This window comes from Bubalus bubalis, chromosome 21 (genome assembly GCF_019923935.1).
Source record: "Bubalus bubalis isolate 160015118507 breed Murrah chromosome 21, NDDB_SH_1, whole genome shotgun sequence".
Taxonomy (NCBI): Eukaryota; Metazoa; Chordata; class Mammalia; order Artiodactyla; family Bovidae; genus Bubalus; species Bubalus bubalis.
The window spans coordinates 565,242-590,269 of record NC_059177.1 but is presented as its reverse complement, the minus strand read 5'-3'; the positions used below and the strand labels follow the sequence as shown (position 1 = coordinate 590,269).

Sequence of the window (25,028 nt, the reverse complement as noted above, 5' to 3'; positions counted from 1 at the left end):
ATTAGCCTGCAAATGAGCACATAATCTCTCCTGGGGGATTCACCAGGTTGAAAATGGTTATACAAACAGAACGTGTAAAGAAAAGGGAAAGGCAGGCAGGAAACTGGGGCAACACCAAACACTGAAGCCTAAATTCAACATGGAGTCCTGGAACAGGAGAAATCGCAGCAGGAAAACTAGTGAAATTTACATAAAGCCATAAGTTTAATTAATACCAACATGATCTATGTAGGTTTGCTTTCCATGAGCAAATATAGTGAGGTAACAGCAGATGTTAATTAATTAATAGTAATATTACCAATGCAGGCTTGTTTTTCTTCAGCAAATATAGTGAGGCAATATCAGATGTTAAATCAGTGGAAAATGAGTAAGTGGTATACAGGAATGTTATATTAGCTTCACAACTTTTCTATTAATCTAAAATTTTCCTAAAAACTGATTAAAAACATAGAAATATACTGTGCCAAAACAAATAAACAACCACAATGACAACAAAACCTGAATTAAGGCTCCTGGCTTTCAAACACAAGGAGCAGAGGCAGCAGGGGTGGGGAAGCGCTGCAGTGGGTGACCAGCCCTCAGCCTGGCCCTGAGGATTCCGGCCTCTGTTAAGAGGTGGAGACGAAGCTTCTGGGACGTGGCTGATGGGCAGGTCTTGGGGTGCAGATGAGTGAATCCACACATGAGCACAGAAGGAAGAGGAGGGCCAGCTCTGACCCACATTGTGCCAAGTGCCCAGTGTGGCAGAAGGCTGGGCAATTCTTAATTCCTCTGACCCAGATTTCAGCAGCCCCAGATCACAGCTCTAGGAAGCAGAGCTGGATATTGGTGCACTGGGTATCATTTCAATCCTCTCAGTTAATGCCTATTAACATCCAGGTCAAACCCTGCCCCAGCTCTGAGACTAGAGAGGAAGACGAAAGAGACTCCAGGGATTTCACAAATAGATCCCAATGGACCATGGTCACCCTCTTCCCCTCAAGGAAGGAAGAGGAGAGGGGTGCCCAGGTGCCTTTGAGGTTCTGTCTAACTGTGATGCCACATGGAGAACTGAGGCAGGACATTTTCACTAATTTTATAGTGAAGTCCTTATCTTCTGTGACATTTAAATGCAGGGATCAATAATTTAAACTTAAGTCTCTGCATCCTGATAAATCCTGCCAGCTTCTTGGGAGTTACAGAACCATGTAAACTTGAGAAACAGCAGGAAAATTCCTTTAGTGACCCTCTAAAGACCTGGAAATAGGTATACCAATCATTCAAGCCCTTATTGGAAGCCAAACTGAGAACAGTTATCTTCAACTAGCACCCATGTATGTTTTTTGTTTGGCCCACAGTAGTTTTATGACAAGGAAACTTTACAGAAAAAGCAAGATTTTTCAGCCTTTTGTGAAAAACCCAAAGGCCTATCAACAATTAACTAGGCCTTGAGTGGTACCTACCCTCTCCCTCCTCCTGCGGCCACTGACTTGTCTGTCATGTGATGAGACTGTTCTGGATCACCACCTTCCTTCCCATTACTTAGGATGAGGTGAAGCTGGGAGTAAACAAAATATGAGGGAAAAGCTGGCAAATATTATGGGTTCTGAAATAGGTACTACAGTATAATGAAAAAGCAGCATCTCCCAATAATCAACAAAGTCTACAATCTTAGGAGGGAGATGGGGGCATCTTGTTTTATCACCATTTATGTCTTGGATGAGCCTGGAGTGACAAGAATGGGACTGGCCAGCTGGAGACATGGGGCCTTGTAGGAATTGGAAGTGGATTCTGTGGGTTCTGCCTGACAGAAAGAAAGGACATCTGAGAGGTTTGCCAGCACATAAAGGATAGTTCAGGCAGTCGGAGACCAGGTGTTCCAAATGGACCTTAAATTACCTAAAGGCTTGATAAAAGAGATAGGACTCAGTTCAGTTCAGTTCCTCAGTCGTGTCCAACTCTTTGAGACTCATGGGCTGCAGCACACCAGACCTCCCTGTCCATCACCAGCTCCCGGAGCTTGCTCAAACTCATGTCCATCGAGTCGGTGATGCCATCCAACCATCTCATCCTCTGTCGTCCCCTTCTCCTCCTGCCTTCAATCTTTCCAGGATCAGAGTCTTTTCAAGTGAGTCAGTTCTTTGCATCAGGTGGCCCAAGTATTGGAGCTTCAGCTTCAGCATCAGTCCTTCCAATGAATAGTCAGGACTGATTTCTTTTAGGATGGACTGGTTGGCTCTCCTTGTAGTCTAAGGGACTCTCAAGAGTCTTCTCCAGCACCACAGTTCAAAAGCATCAATTCTTTGGTGCTCAGCTTTCTTTATACCCAACTCTCACACCCATTCATTACTACTGGAAAAACCATAGCTTTGACTAGACGGACCTTTGTCGGCAAAGTAATGTCTCTGCTTTTTAATATGCTGTCTAGGTTTGTCATAGCTTTTTTTTTCCCCAAGGAGCAAGCGTCTTTTAATTTCATGGCTGCAGTCACCATCTGCAGTGATTTTGGAGCCCAAGAAAATAAAGTCTCTCTCTGTTTCCACTGTCTCCCCATCTATTTGCCATGAAGTGATGGGACCGGATGCCATGATCTTTGTTTTCTGAATGTTGGGCTTTAGCCAGCTTTGTCACGCTCCTCTTTCACTTTCATCACGAGGCTCTTTAGTTCTTCTTCATATAAGGGTGGTGTCATCAGTGTATCTGAGGTTATTGATATTTCTCCCGGCAATCTTGATTCCAGCCTGTGTTTTCTCCAGCCCAGCCTTTCTCATGATGTACTCTGCATATAAATTAAATAGGCAGGGTGACAGTATACAGCCTTGACGCACCCCTTTCCCAATTTGGAACCAGTTCATTGTTCCATGTCCAGTTCTAACTGTTGCTTCTTGGCCTGCATACAGATTTCTCAGGAGGCAGGTCAGGTGGTCTGGTATTCCCATCTCTTCAAGTATTTTCCACAGTTTGTTGTGATCCACACAGTCAAAGGCTTTACCATAGTCAATGAAGCAGAAGTAGATGTTTTTCTGGAATTCTCTGGCTTTTTGTATTGAGAGGGTAACAGGTAGAAAGGCTAAAGGTCCCCAAGCTGCAGGAGAAATAAACTGCAAGGGGCAGACTTTTCCTTCTCTACACAAAATTAAGAGAGTCTTCTTTTAATTCTGTGTTGAGGACACCTGGTTCTGAGCTAACCAATGTGTTTTCCTTAAGGAAATGTTTTTCTTAAGCTATGTTAATGAAACTATTTATTTGCTTTGGAATCTGCCTTTCTTCAAAATGGTTCCCCCTAAAACTAACTATTTTCTTTTCTCAAACCTTGGGTTGATAACGGCTCAACAAACCAGTATTCATTCCAGTTGTTTTATGGCCGGGGGATGACACACCTTATGTCATCTTATCTCATAAATGCGTATTGTGGGAGAGGGGCCTGGTGAAACTCCCTCAGCCCTGAGGTCTCTCTCATCTGATTAATAAGCTTGCTAACAGACATAAAACACCTTGCCAAAAACTATCAAGGGGGCATTCTTTCTGCCCTCTTCTGATGTCTATGTCAGAAGTTTTCTCTATCCCTCTCATACTTTAATAAAGTTCTGTTACATAAAAAGCTCCATTAGTCAAGCCTGGTCTCTAGCCCTGGATCAAAATCCTCTCCTCTGGAGATCACAAATCCTGGTGCAGCACATGGCTCACAGCAGCAACCTTTCACTATGATCCAACAGATGTTGGCAATTTGATCTCTGGTTCCTCTGCCTTTTCTAAATCCAGTTTGAACATCTGGAAGTTCTTGGTTCACGTACTGTTGAAGCCTAGCTTGGAGAATTTTGAGTATTACTTTGCTAGCGTGTGAGATGAGTGCAATGTGTGGTAGTTTGAGCGTTCTTTGGTATTGCCTTTGTTTGTAATTGCAATGAAAACTGACCTTTTCCAGTCCTGTGGCCTCTGCTGGGTTTTCCAAATTTGCTTGCATATTGATTTCAGCACCTTCACAGGATCATCTTTTAGGATTTGAAATAGCTCAGCTGGAGATAGGCGAGGAGATAAGACTAGTTCACCGTAAGCCATTCCCAAGCATTAAAAATATCCAGGTTCCTTTTCACAAAGATGGTGCTGAAGGTGACAAAGGAAGCCCATGCCCCTCCTAAAGCCAAAGCCAAAGCAAAGGCTTTGAAGGCCAAGAAAGCAGAGTTGAAAGGCATCCACAGCCACACACACACACACAAAAATCCAGGTGTTACCCACCTTCCGGCAGCCTGAAACACCGTGGCTCAGGAGGCAACCCAAACATCCTCAGAAGAGTGCCCCTAGGAGAAACAAACTTGACCACTATGCCATCATCAAACTCCTGCTCAGCACTGAGTCAGCCATGAAGAAAACAGAAGACAATAACACACTGATATCCATTGTGAATGTCTAGGCACAAAATTAAACAGGCTGTGAAGAAGCTCTGTGACACTGACATGGCCAAAGTGAAAACTGTGATCAGGCCTGATGGAGAGAAGAAGGCATATGTTTGAGTGGCTCTTGACTATGATGCTTTGGATGTTGCCAACAATATTAGGATCATCTAAACTGAGAAGGCAATGGCAACCCACTCTAGTACTCTTGCCTGGAAAATCCCATGGGTGGAGGAGCCTGGTAGGCTGCAGTCCATGGGGTCACTAAGAGTCAGACACGACTGAGCAACTTCACTTTCACTTTTCACTTTCATGCATTGGAGAAGGAAATGGCAACCCACTCCAGTGTTCTTGCCTGGAGAATCCCAGGGACAGGGAAGCCTGGTGGGCTGCTGTCTATGGGGTCGCACAGAGTCGGACACGACTAAAGTGACTTAGCAGCAGCAGCAGCAGCAAACTGAGTCCAGCTGGTTAATTCCAAATATCCAAATTTCATTATAAAAAAGAAAAAGAAAAAAAAATACCCAGGCTCTTAAAGCAAAGGCCCATTTATTAAGACAGTCATGGGACAAAAAGGTTAGCAAGGGCTCAAGTCCTTTACCATTTGCCCTTCCCTCAGAGCAAGTGGCCCCAAGGTCAGGGATCCATATTTCATGGAACATAGACTTGGTAATATGGCTTAATTTCTACCCAAATCCTCCAATCAGTGACACAACCAGATGTAATTAAGGAAGGCAGTGACCCTCAAACATCATTTTTCCAATTGGGACAGAACCAGAGATCCATGTTCTTAGACATCTTTTCATGTTTCCCACCCTAAGAAATAACCTGTTCAACCTTCACAGTCTCCCCAGGGCGGCTGGGAGGAGCAGGGCTGCACTGGCTAATGCTCTGTGCTCAATAAACAAAAGGAGGGGGCATCTGCCTATGCATGCAAGGCTTAATCTACTTCCTTTAATCCAAACACTACATTCTAAACAGACACATATCCAACTATATGAAGAACACCTTGCTTCTTTCCAGACAAGAGAGTATGGGATTGTTCTAAAAGAAATCCTCCCTTAAAAAAAAAAAATCCTATATATTTAAAAGCCTCCACTCCTATTCTTACTGAAGGGAAAAAAAATGGTGCTCTCAAATCAGGACAATGCTCATTTTCACCCACTCCCATCAGGGTAACTGCAGGGACGGATTCCTCTGACCAGGGAAGCAGTGCCTGGGTCATCCATATCAAAACTGGCTGCTTTCCAGGATGCTCCCAGAGCCCACGCCTCTGAGGACCACAGGGCTGGAGTCAAGGGGCCAGAAGAGCCAAGCAGAATGAAGGAGGACACCAGAAAACACCACACTGGGGAGAGGGCACAGCACTAGACCAAAACCTCCTGGCAGAATCCCACTTCCTATCACTGCAGAACTCAAGCCTTCTGGATTGCATCCCAACCCAACACCAACTGAGAGGTCGATCTACCTGGCGTGAAAGCTGGGACCAAGGGGTGGATTGTCAACCCACCTCCAAGAGACGACATCTGCAACACCCAGTAAATGCACACATGTGCTACGGTCTTAATCCTCCAAGTCTCATAACATGGGGAAAATATATTTTTGTTCAAATAGCAAACATATAATATGTGACCCTGTAGTCACATACACTGCTGAATGTATAAATTTGGGATTATAAATTTGTTTTAAAAGCAAACTTTCTGAAAGTCAGTTTGGTAAGATACAGCAGGTACTTTTAAATCTGTCAATAAGCTCTGATCTGGTTATTGCATTTCTAGAAATCTATTTAAAAAAAATCCAAAATGCACAAAGATGCTTATCTTAGGATTCTTAAAACACAGAAAAATGGGGAAGAAGCTAAATATTCAACATCAGGAGAATGGATCAGCCAATCAGGAGCCACATCATAAAATATCATACAGTTTCTACAATATTTAAAGGAAATGTAAAATGGAATAGAAGTACTTATGACAGGAGAATACAAAATTTTATGTATGTTATGACCACTGTATGAAGGATGCAAAGAAAACGGCTGGAAGGAAAATATCATTCCATGTAAATAGCTCCTGTCTTGGTGTAATGAGAGATGTGGCTTTGTTTCTTCATGTATTTCTCTACTTTAAAATTATTCTGTGATTAGAATGCATTATTTTTATTTTCATAATAAATACAGCAATTTTTAATTATGAAGTTTGAAAGTCAGAGATCACATTGTTTTGCAACAGGCTTCTTCAGGAGGCTGTCTATGAAATGAGAACAGAAAGACAAGGAGAGACGGTGTTCCCAGAGGAAGAAACAGCATCACCAGAAGCAAAGGGAAAGGTTCTTCTGTATAAACACTGAGCACTCCAGTTTGGTTGGCAAATTACCTATAAATTTCCTAGAGGGCTGAAACAGTACAAGACGTGTTCTGTGCTAAATCAGTTTCTGAGCACTTTCCATATCTCAAAGGTCAATTTTCCCACCCACACACAAAAATAAATGAAAGGATGTGTTGTACCTTCCTCCCAAGGGAAACCCTGAATGGGGAGGGGTCCATGAGGTGGAGAAGGAGGGCCTGGTTTCCCTTTAGAACAGAAGGAAGGGAAAGGAAAACACAGGAAAGGAGCAAATGGAAGTTGGAGCAGGAGGACAACACAAAGTGGGTGCTGAACTAAACAAGCGTGGAGAGGTAGAGGGAGAGAACTGGGAGCCAGGTCAGAGACCAGCGACATGGCAGGGATTGCCATGGGGGAACTCACTGCAGTTGAGGGCTGTGGCTTCAGCTAGTTTTTAACATGCATTGTATGGATAAGGTGGGGCATTTAAGAACCAGATGAAATGGACAAATACTAGCAACTTCTGGATTTAGAAGCAGCAAGGATAGAGGCTGGGCTTCCCTGAAGGATCAGCAGTAAAGAATCCACCTGCCAAGCAGGAGACTCAGGTTCAATCCCTGGGTCAGGAAGATCCCTTGGAGAAGGAAATGGCAACCCACTCCAGTAATCTAGCCTGGGAAATCTCATGGACAGAGGAGCCTGGTGGGCTACAGTCCATGGAGTCACAAAGAGTCAGACACAACTGAGTGACTGAACGTAAGTATAAGCAAGGAGTTTAGCTGATTTCAAAAGCTCTGCACAAAATGCCTTTCCCCACAAGAAGCTTAAATTGCCTTCAAAGGCTGTTGTCTTCACACTGTCTCTAGGAATACGGTGACAAATATTTTCATTCCCACCTTAAATTGAATGGCTTCCCTGATAGGCAAATGGCATATCAAGGACATCAGGCATTATCAGATGTCTCTTGCCTGGCAGATCTCCACATTCCACAGGACTGCTAAGCTCATACCCTTCCAGATACACAGGAGTTTCCCTGTGCTAGAAATAAAAGTCCAGGAGAGCTAAGCGACATGCCCCCAAACATAATGCTGGAATAAGTTTAAAACTCAGGCATGTCTGGGTCCAAAGCTGCCTTTTTCTTACCACATTACATCACCTCCAAAAACTGAGGGAGAGAGACCTCAGGTCATGGAGTCTAAAGACACCAGATGGCTGATGGGGATTTACTCATAGAAGACAGTGATAAGGCAGCTGGTGGAGACATTCTCCCAGGAGACCTCCAGGTGTCGACCATACTGAACTCAGAAACTTGACCATACTAAACACTGTGGAGACAAGACACAGGACTTCCTAGACTGTACTCTTGAACCCAAAGAAACAAATATACACAGCACTGGCTGCAAACTGCTGATGAATACTGACATTTTAGCAAAGACATGCAACCAAGGCCTGTGCCTCATATTAGTCAGTCGGGGTGGAGCTTTCTGTCTGGACATCAATGTTGGTGCTACAGCAAAAAAGGCAAATGACTGACAACATGATTACAACTGTCAGTCTTCCTACAAGGAATTAAACTTGGAACCATTCAGGGAGTGACAATATAGGTGCGGGAGTTAATGGTATCTCAAAACCTCATTCCTAGTATATGTTATTACACTACCAGGAGGTACTTCCAGAAAGGAACAAAAGTTCATCTGTTGTACCAGCTAATTTAAATTTTTGAATTCAGGAAATTTTTTTGCAAAAACGAGAGGTTAAAAGGAAAAATTTTTAATGCCCCTAGTTCCTAGCAACTAGTTCCACCACTAAGCAAAATTTAATGGGGATATATTTTCATTTCTGCTTTTGCACCACTTGGGAGGAGCAGTCAGGAATACATTGACTGACAGCTTTCTCACCAGTGGAAAATCTTTGTAAGAGGCTTGCTTTCAAAGTGAGGGTAATAAAAGACGAGCCTAGGGAGCCAGAGGCTGTTTACCAATGACACAGACCCTAAGGCGAGGGTATGAGGCCCGGCTACAAGTGCTGATTCATCAACTGCAAAACATAATATCCAGATTACAGATCTAGGCCTAAAGACTGGGGTTTTGCTTTAAATATTTCCCTTAACAAAACTAATGAGACAAACTGGGGCTCCCCTCAACTCTACCAGGTGCCCCCACTCCCTGTTCTCAACCCCAACAGCTCCACCCCCTAACACACACACACATACACACACAACATGGCTACTTGAGTCATTCATCACCACAAAAGAAGCCCCCCACCCCAATTCCACTGGTTTCACTGTGCTCCCTCTCCTCCAACCTAAGCACACACACACAACTGCTCACACACACTCTTCCTCCTAGAGCCTGGAGCCTCATAGCAGGGCTGCTCCCAAGGCTGTCCTGCTCGACAACAAAGATGACACAGTGCACAACCAGTGGGGGCCATTTAGAAAGACACGGCTCTGGCAGGCATGTCCTGGTTGCATCTTAGCAATGCTGCCTACTCTGTTCAAAATTCACAATCTTGGATATCTTTCCCTCCAACTCTTTGTGATTTCCAAAATGTGAAACCTTACCCAGAACTGTGATCACTGGTAAGGATGAAAGACAGAGAGAACTAGCCATTCAAAGGCCCTCCTCACTCACTCACTGCTGATGAGCCAGGCTCCAAAACTTGTAATCAGTTAATTCTCATAAGATAAAAGATACTTAGACATGTGTGATCTCTGCTACCTCACTCTTAGATGCAGCACTTGCTTAGGGCAATGGTGTATAGAGTCAGAAAGGCTTGGGACAGGACAGCTGCACCACCTAAAGAGTGGACAGGGAATTTTTAGGTCCATTCATGGATTTCAAACAAGAAAGTGAACCTTGGGTTAGGGCCTTAAGAGAGCACACAGAAGAAAGAGGGCTGTCCACAGAAGAATGGCCTGGACTGAGGCAAGTACACAGGTTGGAGGCCTGAGAGAGGCGAGTTCCAGAAACTTGGAGGAGTAAGAGTCAACAGGACTGCAGAGAATGCAGAGTAGGTGGTGTTGGAGTAGTCCAGGCTTCTGGAGCAGCTTTCTGGGTGAGTGGTGAGGCCATTTACTGGGGAAAGGATGGTCTCTATTTCAGATATAGGCCCTGAGAAATTTCTATTAGACAACCAGAGCAATAGGAGCTGGCACTTAGCAGGGAATCCCTGGGCTAGAAAAACATATTTTGGAAATATTAGCATAAACACTGTAATTGACGATTTAGGCATGAATGAGATTTCTCATGATCGTTCAGAGAATGAGAAGAGGATGAAGTGCTCAACCAAGGGGAGAAGACATAAACATGGAAGGTGCAAGACAAAGTGTGGAAGGGGATGATGCTGACTTGAAACAATCACTGACCTTCAGTGTTTCAGTTTTCCTACACACAAAAGAAAGGTGAAAAGAAAGCTCCTACCATCTTAATTTACTTCACACATGACCTTTAATAAACCACTTGACTTCTCAACCTTAGTTTGCATTCTGTAGAGTAATGATATTTACAAGGTTCCTGTGGGGGAACAAGTAGGGCACAACAATTGAAAGGGTGAGCAGCAAACTACGGGTGCAGGTGAGATCCAGCTCTCATGGGTGGGAGTGCCATCTTGGTTCAGTGTATTGTTCTAGGCGGCTCTTTCCCTAAGTGTCCAAGTGTCAAAAGCTCTCCAGGTGTGAGCTCCTCATTTCCCTGCCCCACACTTCATTATTAGAGTTGTAGTGGCCCATTATTTTCACAGCAGTGGCATGCCTTTGGCTGACAACATTTCTTTAGGATGAGTTTTAAAAAGAAAACCAAGTTTCACTCATATAATTTCTACCTACAAAGGCCTTTCAAGGATCATAATCCTACTGACTTAAAAGACTGCTTGGGACTTCCCTGATGGTCCAGAGGTTAATACTCTGCTTCTACGGCAGGGGTCATGTGTTCAATCCCTGGTCGAGGAACTAAGATCCCATAGGCCACACAGCCAAAATAAAAAGACTGCTTGTACTAGAAATACTTCAATGAGTTCTACTAATGAAAATATAAGACAGAAAATAAATACAGATTAGTGAATAATGCCAAATGGTTCATAAACCAAAACCTACTTGCTTGTTTTATGTGTTCTAAGACATTTTCCAACAGATTTGCATAATTTGCACATGGCAATGACAATGTGTATGTGTGCCCACGGCCTCCCAGCTCACCTGTGCAGGGACCAACCAGTCACATTTATGAAGCACAAGGCACTTGCCTGGAACCTCTGCAGCCTGCTTCTGAGTCCTCCACTCTCACAGAGCCTGTCAAGTCTACTTAAACTTGCCCTGACCCACTTTGGCACAGGGCACCAGGCCAAACAGATTGGGCCCCTGACTGCAGCCTACCTAGTGAGGTAGGTAAGGGTTTGGTGGGGGTTGGTGAGGCAGCCCAGCAGAAGATGTGATTCAAAGGCCACAAAGACAGCCCAGTGAGGTCACTGGTTCCTGAGTCGCCTTCCAGATCTTAAGCTTCTTTATCCATTTCTGGATTCCATGAACCAAAATCCTCATCTTCCCCATTTCCACATTCTATTTAAAATAAAGACACATCACTTAAGGTAACATGACTGAATTTCTCAGACTTTAAGAATGGAAAAGCCCTACATGTGAACCATCCACCAAGAACTCATTCCATGTCAGGCCACCCAGGAACTGCAGAGAAGAAAACATTATTATTATATGCATGTAAACACTTAGGGGAGGGGAACCACAGTATTTAAGAACACAGACTCTGAAGTCAGTCTAAAGAGGTTGGAATCCTGGCTCCAGCTAGAAAACCTTGGACAAGCTTCTTAATCTCCTGTGCCTCATTTGGTTCACCTAAAAAATGGACATAATGCAGCAGTAAACTAAGAGAAGTGTTGTAGAGATGAAACGTCAAGTGTTTAGCAGGATATCAGCAAGATGGTCGAATAGGTGGTGCCAAGCTCACATCTCCCACACAAAGAGCAACCTGGCATCCCTCAACAGACAAAAGGGGCTTCTTGGGAGTTTTGGGATCCATGTATAAAGTTGCAAAACCCTGATAAGCCCAAGACCAAGAAGATTTGCTTGGAGAAGCAGGCTTGCTGACAGTGGCCCTGGCTACAGACCAAAAACAGCCCTTTCCCCCACAGACTCGGCTCTGGCCCAGCCTGGCCATGGTGCACACAGCCAAGCTGCCAAGGGACCAGGAGATGTCACACACATTCATGCCTCTGTTAATAGGACTTCCAATTTCAGACCCAACTGCAGGCTTGAGGCAGTCCTGTGACCTGGCCCTAGCCCCACTCTAAGGTGGTTTGGAAAGATGGTAACAATGATCCTGTGTACGAGACAGCAAAAGAGACACTGATGTATAGAACAGTCTTATGGACTCTGTGGGAGAGGGAGAGGGTGGGAAGATTTGGAGAATGGCATTGAAACATGTAAAATATCATGTATGAAATGAGTTGCCAGTCCAGGTTCGATGCACGATACTGGATGCTTGGGGCTGGGGCACTGGGACGACCCAGAGGAATGGTATGGGGAGGGAGGGGGGAGGAGGGTTCAAGATGGGGAACACATGTATACCTGTGGCAGATTCATTTTGATGTGTGGCAAAACTAATACAATTATGTAAAGTTTAAAAATAAAATAAAATTAATTAAAAAATAATAATAAAGTGGTTTGGAGTCACTCCTGCTGGCCCAGGGACCCAGGAACACCAGTCTTTGCCCCTGAGGAGGAAATGGCAACCCACTCCAGTATTCTCACCTGGGAAATCCCAAGGCCAGAGGAGCCTGGTGGGCTACATGTGAGTGAGTCCATGGGCTCACAAAGAATTGGATGTGACTGAGCACCCACCACCAAAACCATTATGTGTGTGAATGAAGGTATAGCTAAACCAGATGCTTACTTCCCAAAATAACAAGTCAATAATAAATATATAACAACAAAATCAATCAAAAACTTTAGGAGAAGCATTCTATTTAAGTTATAGACTTAAATATTTTAAGAAATTTCTATCAGTGTTGAAAATAGCACATCTGCTGACTTCAGTCCCAGCTGTAGATGCTCAAGGGCCCTACCACTTGATTCCAAGCCCAACTTGCCAGTTGGGATGATCCAGAGGCAATACTGCCCACTCAGGAAACCAGTGTAAGACACACTAGTCTGAACCCCTAGTGGCAGGTCTGCTGACCTCAGTTCTGATGGTAAATCCTGAAGCAGCCCTGTGACATTCTAACCCCACTCTGCACTCTGGTCCCAGAGGCAGTGCTGCCCACCCAGAGACCTGGTGGGAGAATGCTCAGGGACGCAGTGGATACCACACTATCCATGACCCTGGTAAAAGGCCTTTCAACTGTGGACCTAGATATGGCACCATGACTAGGCTATTCAACCATAGTCCTGCGGGCAGTCCCAGCACCCAGGGAACAGACAGGATTCAAACCACTTGCATCCCCAATTATATACCTGCCAAAGGTGAACACAACTGAGGACCCAGCAGCAGCCAAGAGACCAGGCTCTAACCCTGCTCAAATTTAATCTGTGATGCAGTTCCATCAGCCTGAGGACAGAGCAGCAGAAGGCCTTAATCTACTAAAGCCAGCCTGTGAAGACAGGAAATGGTGTTTGCTTCTTTAAATGCACAGACATCAACACAAGGCTACATGAATCAGGCAAACATGACCCACCATAGGAAACTAATAAAGCCTCAGTAGCTAAACACAAAGAACCGGAAATCTATGACTTGCTTCACAAAGAATTCAAAGTGATTGTCTTAAGGAAGTTTAGCAAGCTACAAGAGAACACAGGTAGACAACTCTATAAAATCAAGATAAAAATACACCAACAAGAAGAGAACTTCAACAAAAAGATAGAAATCATTAAAAAAGACCCAGACAGACATTCTGGAGCTAAGGAACACAATGAATGAAATGAAAAATCCAATATATTTCTTCAACACTACTTTACCAAGAAGAAGAAAGAATCTGTGAAATTATCCAGTGGGGTTGGGCAGGGGGAGGTGAGAATGAAATACAGTGAAGAAAGCCCATGGGATTTAAGGGACACCATTAAGCAGATCAATAGATGCACTATGGGACTTTGCAGAGGAGAAAAAATTAGAGGCAGAAACTTTCTTTAAAGAAATAATGGCTGAAACTTTTCCAAATCTTGAGAGCGATAAGTCCATCCAGATTCCTGAAACTCAAAGGTCTCCAAAATATCAACCCAAATCCTCAAAGGATCAACCCAAAGAATGTTACACAGAAATATAATTATCAACATCCAAAGACAAAATTTTAAAAGCAGCAAGAGAAAAACAGGATTTATGATATATCAAGGAACCCCTACAAGGCTATAAGTGGATTTCTCAGCAAAACACTTACAATCCAGGAGACAGTAGGATAATACATTCAAACTGACAAAAGAAAAAAAATGACCAATGGAGAATACTATATTCAGCAAAGCTGCCCTTCAGAAATGACGATAAGACAAAGACTTTCTGAAACAAACAAAATCTGATGGAATCATCACCACTAGACCTATCTTACAAGAAAAGCTAAGGGGAATTTTTCAAGTTAAAATGAAAGCAGGCTAACATGTAACATGAAAACATACAAAGTATAAAACTCACTGGTAAAGGTAAACACATAATCAAATTCAGAATAATATGCAATGCTGATGGGTAAATAATGTTCAACTCTAGTATAAAAAAGTAAACACAAAAATATTAAAAATAAATACACTACAATAATTTGTTAGTGGATATACAATATAAAAAGAAGTGTGACATCAATAGCATAAAATGTGTGGTGTAGTAAAAGTGCAGAAAGCAATGAAGGTAAGTTACTGGCTTAAAATAGACTGCTATAAGACATTTTATGTAAATCTCATGGTAATCACCAAGAAAAAACTTACAGCAGATGCACAAAAGCTTAAAATGATTCAAAGCATGTGTATGAACTCAATTGCTCAGTTGTGTCTGACTGTTTGCAACCCCATGGACTGCAGCCTGCCAAGCTCCTCTGTCTATGAAATTTTCCAGGCAAGAATACTGGAGTGGCAAGTTGCCACTTCCTATTCCAGGGGATCTTCCTAACCCTGGGATCAAACCTACAGTCCTTGTACTTCCTGCAATGGCAAGTGGATTCTTTACCACTGCGCCACCTGGGAAGCCCAGTTCAAAGTGTACCACTACAAATCCAAAGGAAGAAAAGCAAAAAAGGACACAGAAACTTGAAAAAAGAAGTCACAAAATAATGAACCAAATGGCAAAAGTTCTTTTGCCATTTAGTTCATAATCACTTTAGAAATAGATGAAAGTATCCAATCAAAAAAACAGAATGGCTAAAGAAACTCAAGCTTTAAAGGCACACATAGACTCAAAAAGATGGAAAAAGATAATCTATGCAAATGATAACAAAAAAAAGAGCAGGGGTGACTGTATAGCTGTCCCACTGCACCAGTGTTGAACAGTGAGAGTCCACTTTTACGCAGATGTTTTGTGATAAATATGTACTCCAGTATTACATGATTCAGTTGGTTGAACTTGTGAATGCAGAATCTTGAATACAAAGGGCTCACTATAATGTTGCATACAAATTTTCAAATGCTTGGGCAGTTGACACCCCTAACTCCCACTGTTCAGGGGTCAATTATTCTTATATTAGACAAAACTGACCTTAAGTTAAAACTGTCAAAAGAAACAAAGAAGGTCATTACATAGTGATAAAAGGCCAGTTCAACAGGAAGCTTAAATATGTATTTACCCAAGATCAAAGCATCTAAATACATAAAGAAAATATTGTCAGATCTAAAGAGAGAAATACACAGCAATACAATAAAAATATGAGAGTTCAATATCCACTCTCAAAATGGATAAATCATCAGAAAATACCAATAAGGAGACAACAGAACTGAACAACACTATGGAATCAAATAGACCAAATAGACATATATAGAACTTTGCATCAACAGAAGAACACACATACTTCTCAAGTACACACTGAAAATTCTGCAAGATTATATTAGTTCACAAAACAGGTCATAAAAATTTCCAACAAATCAAAGTATCACAAGTTCAAACCCCTAAATATAAGAGCTAAAACTGTAAAACCCATAAAAGAAAACATATGGGAAAAAGCTCTTTGACATGAGTCTTTGCAGTATGATACCAAAAGCAGAGACAATAAAATAAAAAATAAACAAATGTGACTACATCTAACTAAATAACTTCCACACAGCAAAGGAAACAATCAAAGTGAAAAGACAACCTATAGAGTGGTAGACAATACTTGTAAACCATACATCTGATAAGGAATTAATATCTAAAATATACAATGAACTCATTAACAAAAAAATGAAACACAAAAAACAATAAATAACCCAATAAAAATAGGCAAAGTACCTGAAAATATGTTTCCCCAAAGAAGATATATTCTCCCCTGTCGCTAAAACAGTAAGGATCTGCCTGCAACACAAGATATCCACCTTCAATCCCTGGGTCAGGAAGATCCTCTGGAGAAGGGAATGATACTCTACTCCAGTATTCTTGCCTGGAGAATATAATGGACAGAGGAGCCTGGGATACAGTGTGGGATAACAAAGAGTCAGATATGACTGAGTGACTTAAGCAAAAGAAGACATACAGATGGTCAACAGACACATGAAAAACTGCTCAACATAACTATCATATCAGTTCAGTTCATTCACTCAGTGGTGTCTGACTCTTTGTGACCCCATGGATTGCAGCACGCCAGACTTTCCTGTTCATCACCAACTCAGGAGCTTGCTCAAATTCATGTCCATTGAGTCAGTGATGCCATCCAATCACCTCATCCTCTGTCATCCCCTTCTCTCCCACCTTCAATCTCTCCCAGCATCAGGGTCTTTTCCAGTGAGTCAGTTCTTCACATCAGGTGGCCCAAGTATTGGAGTTTCAGCTTCAGCATCAGTCCTTCCAATGAATATTTAGGACTGATTTCTTTTAGGATGACTGGTTTGATCTTGCAGTCCAAGGGACTCTCAAGAGTCTCCTCCAACACCACAGTTCAAAAGCATCAATTCTTCAGTGCTGAGCTTTCTTTACAGCCCAACTCACACATCCATACATGACTACTGGAAAAAACATAGCTCTGACTAGATGGAGCTTTGTTGGCAAAGTAAGGTCTCTGCTTTTTAGTCTAGGTTGGTCATAGCTTTCTTCCAAGGAACAGGCATCTTGTAATTTCATGGCTGCAATCACCAGCTGCAGTGATATTGGGGCCCAAGAAAATAAAGTCTGTATTTCCACTGTTTCCCCATCTATTTGCCATGAAGTGATGGGACTGGATGTCATGATCTTCATTTTTTGAATACTGAGTTTTAGGCCAGGTTTTTCACTCTCCTTTTTCACTTTCATCAGGAGGTTCTTCAGTTCCTTTTCACTTTCTGACATAATGGTGGTATCATCTGTGTGTCTGAGGTTATTGATATTCCTTCTGGCAATCTTGATTCCAGCTTGTGCTTCATCCAGCCTGGCATTTCACTTGATGTATTAGCATATAAGTTAAATAAGCAGGGTGACAATATACAGCCTTGATGTATTCCTTTCTCAATTTGGAACCTGTCTGTTGTTCCATGTCTCATTCTAACTGTTGCTTCTTGACCTGCATACAGATTTCTCAGGAGGCAGGTAATTCCCATGTCTTTAAGAATTTTCCACAGTTTGTTGTGATCTACACAATCAAAGGCTTTGGTGTAATCAATAAAGCAGAAGTAGACATTTTTCTGGAATTCTCTTGTTTTTTTGATGATCCAGAGGATGTTGGCAATTTGATCTCTGCTTCTTCTGTCTTTCTAAATCCATCGTGAACATCTGGAAGCTCACAGTTCACATACTGTTGAAGCCTGGCATGGAGAACTTTGAGCATTACTTTGCTAGCATGTGAGAGAGTGCAATTGTGCAGTAGTTTGAACGTTCTTTGGCACTGAACTTGTTTTGGATTGGAATGAAAACTGACCTTTTCCAGTCCTGTGGCCATGACTGAGTTTTCCAAATTTGCTGGCATATTGAGTGCAGCACTTTCACAGCATCATCTTTTAGGATCTGAAACAGCTCAATGGAATTCCATCAACTCCACTAGCTTTGTTCATAGTGATGCTTCCTAAGACCCACTTGACTTCGCATTCCAGGATATCTAGCTCCAGGTGAGTTTTCACACAATCGTGGTTATCTGGGTCATTAAGATCTTTTTTGTATAGTTCTTCTGTGTGTTCCTGCCACCTCTTCTTAATATCTTCTGCATCTGTTTGGTCCATACTGTTCCTATCCTTTATTGTGCCTATCTTTTCATGAAATGTTCCCTTGGTATCTCTAATTTTCTTGAAGAGATCTCTAGTCTTTCCCATTCTATTGTTTTCCTCTATTTCTTTGCATTGATCACTGAGGAAGGCTTTCTTATCTCTCCTTGCTATTCTTTGGAACTATGCATTCAGATGAGTGTATCTTTCTTTTTCTCCTTTGCCTTTAGCTTCTCTTCTTTTCTCAGTTATTTGTAAGGCCTCCTCAGATAACATTTTGCCCTTTTGTATTTCTTTTTCTTGGGGATGGTCTTTAATCACTGCCTCCTGTACAATGTCCCAAACCTCCATCCATAGGTCTTCATGCACTCTATTAGATCTAATCCCTTGAATCTTTGTTACTTCTACTGTATAATCATAAGGGAATTGATTTAGGTCATACCTGAATGGTCTAGTGGTTTTCCCTACTTTCTTCAATTTAAGTCTGAATGTTGCTATAACGAGTTCATGATCTGAGCCACAGTCAGCTCTCGGTCTTGTTTTTGCTGACTGTATAAAGCTTCTCCATCTTTCGCTGCAAAGAATATAATCAATCTGATTTAGGTATTGACCATCCAGTGATGTCCATGTGTAGAGTCATCTTTGTGTTGTTGGAAGAGGGTGTTTGCTATGACCAGTGCATTCTCTTGGCAAAACTCTGTTAGCTTTTTCCCTGCTTCATTTTGTACTCCAAAGCCAAATTTTCCTGTTACTCCAGGTATCTCTTGACTTCCTACTTTTGCATTCCAGTCCCCTGTGATGAAAAGGACATCTTTTTTGGGTGCTAGTTCTAGAAGGTCTTGTAGGTCTCCACAGAACCATTGAACTTCAGCTTCTTCAGGATTACTGGTTGGGGTATAGACTTGGATTACTGTGATACTGATTGGTTTGCCTTGGAAATGAACAGAGACCATTCTGTCATTTTTGAGATTACACCCAAGTACTGCATTTCGGACTCCTTTGTTAAGGAGGCTATGCATGGCTACTCCATTTATTCTAAGGGATTCTTGCCTGCAGTAGTAGATACAATGTTCATCTGAATTAAATACGCCCATTCCAGTCCATTTTAGCTCACTGATTCCTAAAATATCGATGTTCACTCTTGCTGTCTCCTGCTTGGCCACTTCTAATTTACCTTGATTCATGGATCTAATATTCCAGGTTGCTATGCAATATTGCTCTTTACAGCATCAGACTTTACTTCCATCACCAGTCACATCCACAGCTGGATGTTGTTTTTGCTTTGGCTCCATCTCTTCATTCTGGAGTTATTATTAGGGAAATGTAAATCAAAACCACAATGACATATCACCTCACATATGTTTTAATGGCTGCTATCAAAAACATAAGAGAATAAGTGTTGGCAAGGATGTAGAGCAAAGAGAACACTTGTACACTTTTAATGGAAATATAAACTGGTATGGCCATTATGAAAACAGTATGGAGATTCCGCAACAAATTAAGAATAGAGCTGCCATATGATTCAACAATCCTATATCTGGCTACAAATCCAAAGGAAATAAATCACTATCTTGAAGGGATATCTGAACCCTCATGTTCACTGCAGTAAAATCTGTAATAGCTAAGATAAGGAAACAACCCTAGTGTACATCAACGGAAGAATAAAGAAAAAATATGTACATATATAATATTAATATGTTATACAGTATATGTAACATATTTATATATAATACAAATTTAGGTGAAATAAAATTCAATATAGTAATTTACATTCTATGTATTTACATATATGTATATTTATTTAAATAAATATATGTGTTAAACAAAGTTAACTTATTTAAATTTATTTAAAATATACAACATTTATGTATAATGGATTATTCAATCTTAAAAAAGAATATTTTGTCATTTAACATCTACATGAACCTGGAGGACACTATGCTAAGTGCAATAAGACAACTCACAAACATAAATACTACATAATCTTACTTATATGTGGAATCTAAGAAAGTCAAACTCATAAAAGCAGAGAGTAGAATGGTGGTTGCAAGAGTTGAGAGGATGGGGAAATGAAAAGGTGTTGGTAAGGGTATAAAAGTTCAGTTACACAGGATGCTTAAGTTCTGGAGATCTAATATACAGCATGGTGACTGAAGCTAGTAAAATTGTACTTGAAATTTTCTTAAGAGAGTTGATCTTAAGTGTTCTTACCACACACACACAAGGTAACATGAGGTAATAAAGTGTCAGTGAACTTGACTGTGGTGATCATTTCACAAATATACACATATCACATCATCATATTATACTGCTTAAATATATATCATTTTAATTTGTCAAGTTTACCTCAGTAAAGCCGAAAGAAAAGAGAACAAGAAAATTTGAAAGTATCAAAAAAATTTTTTAAATAGTCTTTGACACATAGTAAAAACACAGTAAGTACCAGTTACCACATCATCACCATCATCACTTATAAATCAGAGAAAGTAAGTAATGTTGGAGAGTTTAAAAAATACTCAAATGTAAGATGTTTCAAAAAGTAGTTAATACCACATGCTAACAAATTTTCTATATGTGTTTATATCTGAATCACTGGCTAGATTTTTGACTTGAAAATGCTGATCCAATACCATCCTCATCTAAACTGTTTCACATTGAGAAATATTGGGTGGGGGGTGAGGGGAACAAGTCATACTGCTGGGCCAGAACAGAAAAAAATACATCTAAGTCCTCACAGAGAGCTGTGGAAGTTGATTTATTTGCATAACATGAAGGACTGCTACAACCCATAATGCAACCACAAAGACAGAACCCTGTTTACTCAGAATTATCAAGGCAAGAATGCTGATGTGGTTTGCCATTACCTTCTCCAGTGGATGAAATCTACAACTGATGCTTTTGAACTGTGGTGTTTGAGAGTCCCTTGGACAGCAAGATCAAACCAGTCAGTCCTAAAGGAAATTAATCCTGAATATTCATTGGAAGGGCTGATGCTGAAGCTGAAGCTCCAATACTTTAGCCACCTGATGCGAAAAGCTGACTCATTAGAAAAGACCCTGATGCTGGGAAAGATTGAAGGCAGGAGGAGAAGGGTACGACAGAGGATGAGATGGTTGGATGGCTCCAGGAGATGGTCAAGGACAGGGAAGCCTGGCATGCTGCAGTCCATGGGATCACAACGAGTAGGACACGACTGAGCAACTGAACACCACCACCACTTAGGGTTGAAAGCATTCTAATCAATATACAGTCTAATTAAAGGACTCTAATTAGAGGCACACAAGAGAATCCTATTATTTTTTCAAATGTTTACTTTAAACTTTCCCCAGAGAAATAAATGTAAACTCATACAAATTATGTGAGTGTTTCATACCTGCTAACTTGTTTCCTTGTACAAAGCCTCATGGGAGGTTTCTGCTATCATCAGTGGATGGGCCCTGACACCTGTAAATGCTCTGCTAATGTCAATTCCAACCATCTCTGCTCAGTCTCCCAGGAGCCACGATTTCCCTGGACAGAGACAGTGTGACTGTGCATTGCACCTCCCACCTTCACCCACATAGCCACTCATTCTTTCACTCCAGCCCCCTTGTAGCCAATGACCCCAGAGAGTAAGGATTTCAGACCATGGCCTAAAACACAGTAGGTTAAAAGGACAACACCAGACGCTGGCATCACTGGTGAACCTGACTATCAAAGAAAGAGCTGTTTTAGTGTCCTAAGACCTTTTCAGCAAAGATAGTGCAAACTTGCTAAAAATTAGAGGAGAAAGCAAAGGGAAGGTTAATGTTCAAGCTCAGAGAGGAGCTGGCTTCATTGAAAAGCTTTACACCACTTTAAGTTTCCTTCTGAAGACTTAACATTTGTGCTCAAAGTATTAATACACTGACAACTTAAGGCAGGTGGATGTTAGGTGTTAAGTAGATAGTAAAAGTTTCCTTTATTCTGGTTCCCTCACCACTTTGAGATGGTGGTTTCAATGAGATTCTGAGCCAGCTACCAAAAATAGAACTAGACACACTGTTGTAGCCTGGTGGAGCAGAGACCAGAACCTGCCTCATGACTCAAGGGTAAGGCAAACTGCACCCTCGTGACTGTCCTAGTAAGCATGCCGAACGGGACATTCTTCGGGCCGGACACTCTCGCTGCTCCACTTCACTGCCTACCCCTGCGTCCATCCCCATGGAAACAAAACAAGATATTCCTGATCAACAGCAGAGCCTTAACTTTACTCCCCTTTTACGGTGTGCTAATCAAGCTCCCTAGTATAGCTATTCCCTAATAGTCTCATGTGACTTCTGCCAATAAAAGTGCGGGCTGAAAGACCCATTTTGTCCTCCTGCCATGGAGAGCAGGAGGGCCCCCTGACTCCCCACTTGCCAAATTATATGTGTCTGTGTTTTCATTATATGCTTGACCCTGTTTCAGGTCTTTCTCACCCACTTTGCTAGATCAACACACAACTGAATTCTGATCAAAAGGGTGGGAGTGAAATAAAATAAAATAAATAAACCTATCTATACTCTTGGCAGTTTCATGAAATACATCAATAGCAGATCATGGTGACACTTGGAAAGGGACCAGACAGAGGCCTAGTGAAGAGGCTGACCCCTCCAGTCCTATGAGAGAAGCATGATGAAGTCTAGAAGAACAGCCACTGCCCACAGAGCTGACCACATGGCAGCCTGACCAGACATCTCAGTGATGGCCCCTCACACCCTGCTCAGCTGACTGAAGCCCAGGTGTCATGATTGTGGTCACTAGTTCCTTTCCTGCAAGGAAGTGGTAAACGAATCAAGTAACCTGTGGTCTCAATTACACATACTGTTAAAAATGCAATTTCTAGACCTTCTTATGGGCCCTCTTTCCTGAAACTGACCTTCCTAAGAACACATGCTCTGGTGAAGATGCTGGGCAAGTGGCTGTGCTAGTTCCTCTTTCACAATCACCCTTCTCCTCTCTACAAAACAAGGCACACCTCCCACTCATTCCTACTTTTACAGGCTGTACTGGTCTAGAACTGAAAACTGTTCAGGTATCTGTCTAAGGCCACTGCACATACTGGTATCAACTCTCTTAAAGAGAAATTACTCTGACACATGTTAAAATATTAAGAAAGACTTTATTCAAGACTATGAGCCCAGGGGAAAGTGTGGTGGAGCTGAATCCCAAAATCAACAAGGACAAGTGGGGAGTTTATAGCCAAGGAGCAGAGTGAGGGTGTCAGGGGATGGAAAATCACTAGCAAGGGGAGGGGCATTCTTGCTAAGTTGACTTAAGAGAATTCTTGCTGAAAGCAGGGCAAAGTAATTGGATATCAAGAGTAGGGGATAACTTAGCAAGATTCTTGCTAAATGGGGGTCAGTGCAGACAGATGTGCAAGGCCAAGGAGAGGGCTAGTCAAGAAGACAGCTCAAAAGAACCTCGCTGAAGTCCCATCAAGGAGACTACCCTCGCCAATGCATACTTTACACCTCAGGTGTTCTCAAATATTTCACTTCTAATTACACTGAAAAACAGCCTGATCATAGTTTACGATGAGGCTAGGGCACATTACTCGGAAGAAGTTCAACATGAAACTTCTCCCATTTCTACAAGTGATACATGATCTAAATGAAAAAAAAAAAAAAAAAAAAAAAAAAAACACACCTCATCCACCTTACTCGGAAATGTATTGCCAGTAAATGTTTACTGTTTAATAATGTTTTTCTGTTTAATAATATTCAGTTTGTAATATATTTATATTGTTTCAATCAAATGGATAGTAATAGCTGTAATAATAACTCTTTAATCTTTTAATGATTTATCTGAGGAAATGTTTCAAAAATTAACTCAAGATATATATTTTCACTATAAAAATGGATATCAGAAAAAGACTATTAAGCATAGATTTCATTAGAATAAAGTTCTGTGGGGGAAGTAGAATGGAAACAGAAGATTAAAGAGAAAAGTATATGATATAAAATTTCCAAATGTTGTAAGATGAGCTCATTTATTTTTAAAGGAATTATAAGGCACAACCTAGAAGTTGAGAATTGTTTTATTCAGCAGATATACTGAGGACGTAAGCCCTGGAGACAGGTTCTCAGGTAGCTAAAAGACTGTTCCAAAGAGGTAAGGGAGGAGCCAAAACATGTAGTTAAGAGTATTAAAAGATTACCAAAGAAAACCAGGTATCTTGGGACTTCCCTGGTGGCCCAGTGGTTAAGACTCTGTGCTCCCAATGCAGGGGGCCTGAGTTCAACCTCTGATCAGAGAACTAGATCCCACCTGCCGCTACTAAAGATCCCACAGGCTGCAACAAAGACACTGCATAAATAAATATTTTTTAAAAAAGAAAACCTGGCATCTCAAGTTAATGAATTTACTACTTTTCTAAGTATGAGAAGATGCAAGTGACTAGGTTCTTTGAAATCCTTCCTTTGCTATGCATTTTGACTATTTAGGGCCAGTATCCTGTTTTTCTCTATCCTGAATCCCCTTAGGGTGCACAGTCTGGGAGGCAGCAGTAGCTGCTGGCTTAGAGGCCACAACATCCTTTGTTTACTGATACCGCAGGTGACATTCTTCCTCCACAATAATCTGTTTCAAATTGCTACTGGTATTTTTTATTTTTATTTTTTCGGTTGTACTAGGTCCTCAAGGCTATGCACAGACTTTCTCTAGTTGTGGTGAGCAGGGGCTACGCTTCCAGTTGTGGTGTGTGGATTTCCCACTGTGGGAGCCTCTCTTGTTGCAGAGCATGGGCTCTAGGTGTTGCAGAAACCACTATTCAAGAAACCAAGCACACTAGGAGAGTTGGAAAACTCAGGTTTACTACACCAGCAGGCCCAGAGGAGTTAACACTCCAAGCTCTGAGCCCTGAACAAAGGGGTTACAGAGTTTTTATAGACAGATTATAGTGGGCAACACTGGCTGTTAATAGGCTGGTTTAAACTAAAGGGTTTCGCATGTGCAGGAACAGCAGTCAGGATGTGGAGGGGGATGCCTGGACCTTTACACAGACAGGCATGATTTAGCAGGTTTGCAGGGGCCAGGCGATTGCAAAGAGCAGGACAAGAGCGAGTG

The 25,028-nt window shown here is 41.7% G+C and overlaps 1 protein-coding gene and 1 pseudogene across 2 annotated transcripts in view; one reads left to right on the top strand and one right to left on the bottom strand.

Annotated features, from left to right (window-relative positions):
* The window catches only part of VOPP1 (VOPP1 WW domain binding protein), a 170,105-nt gene that overhangs the window by 130,248 nt on the left and 14,829 nt on the right, over positions 1 to 25,028 (bottom strand). The gene's annotated exons all lie outside the window — the stretch shown is intronic.
* Positions 4,078 to 4,638, top strand: LOC112581194 (annotated as a pseudogene).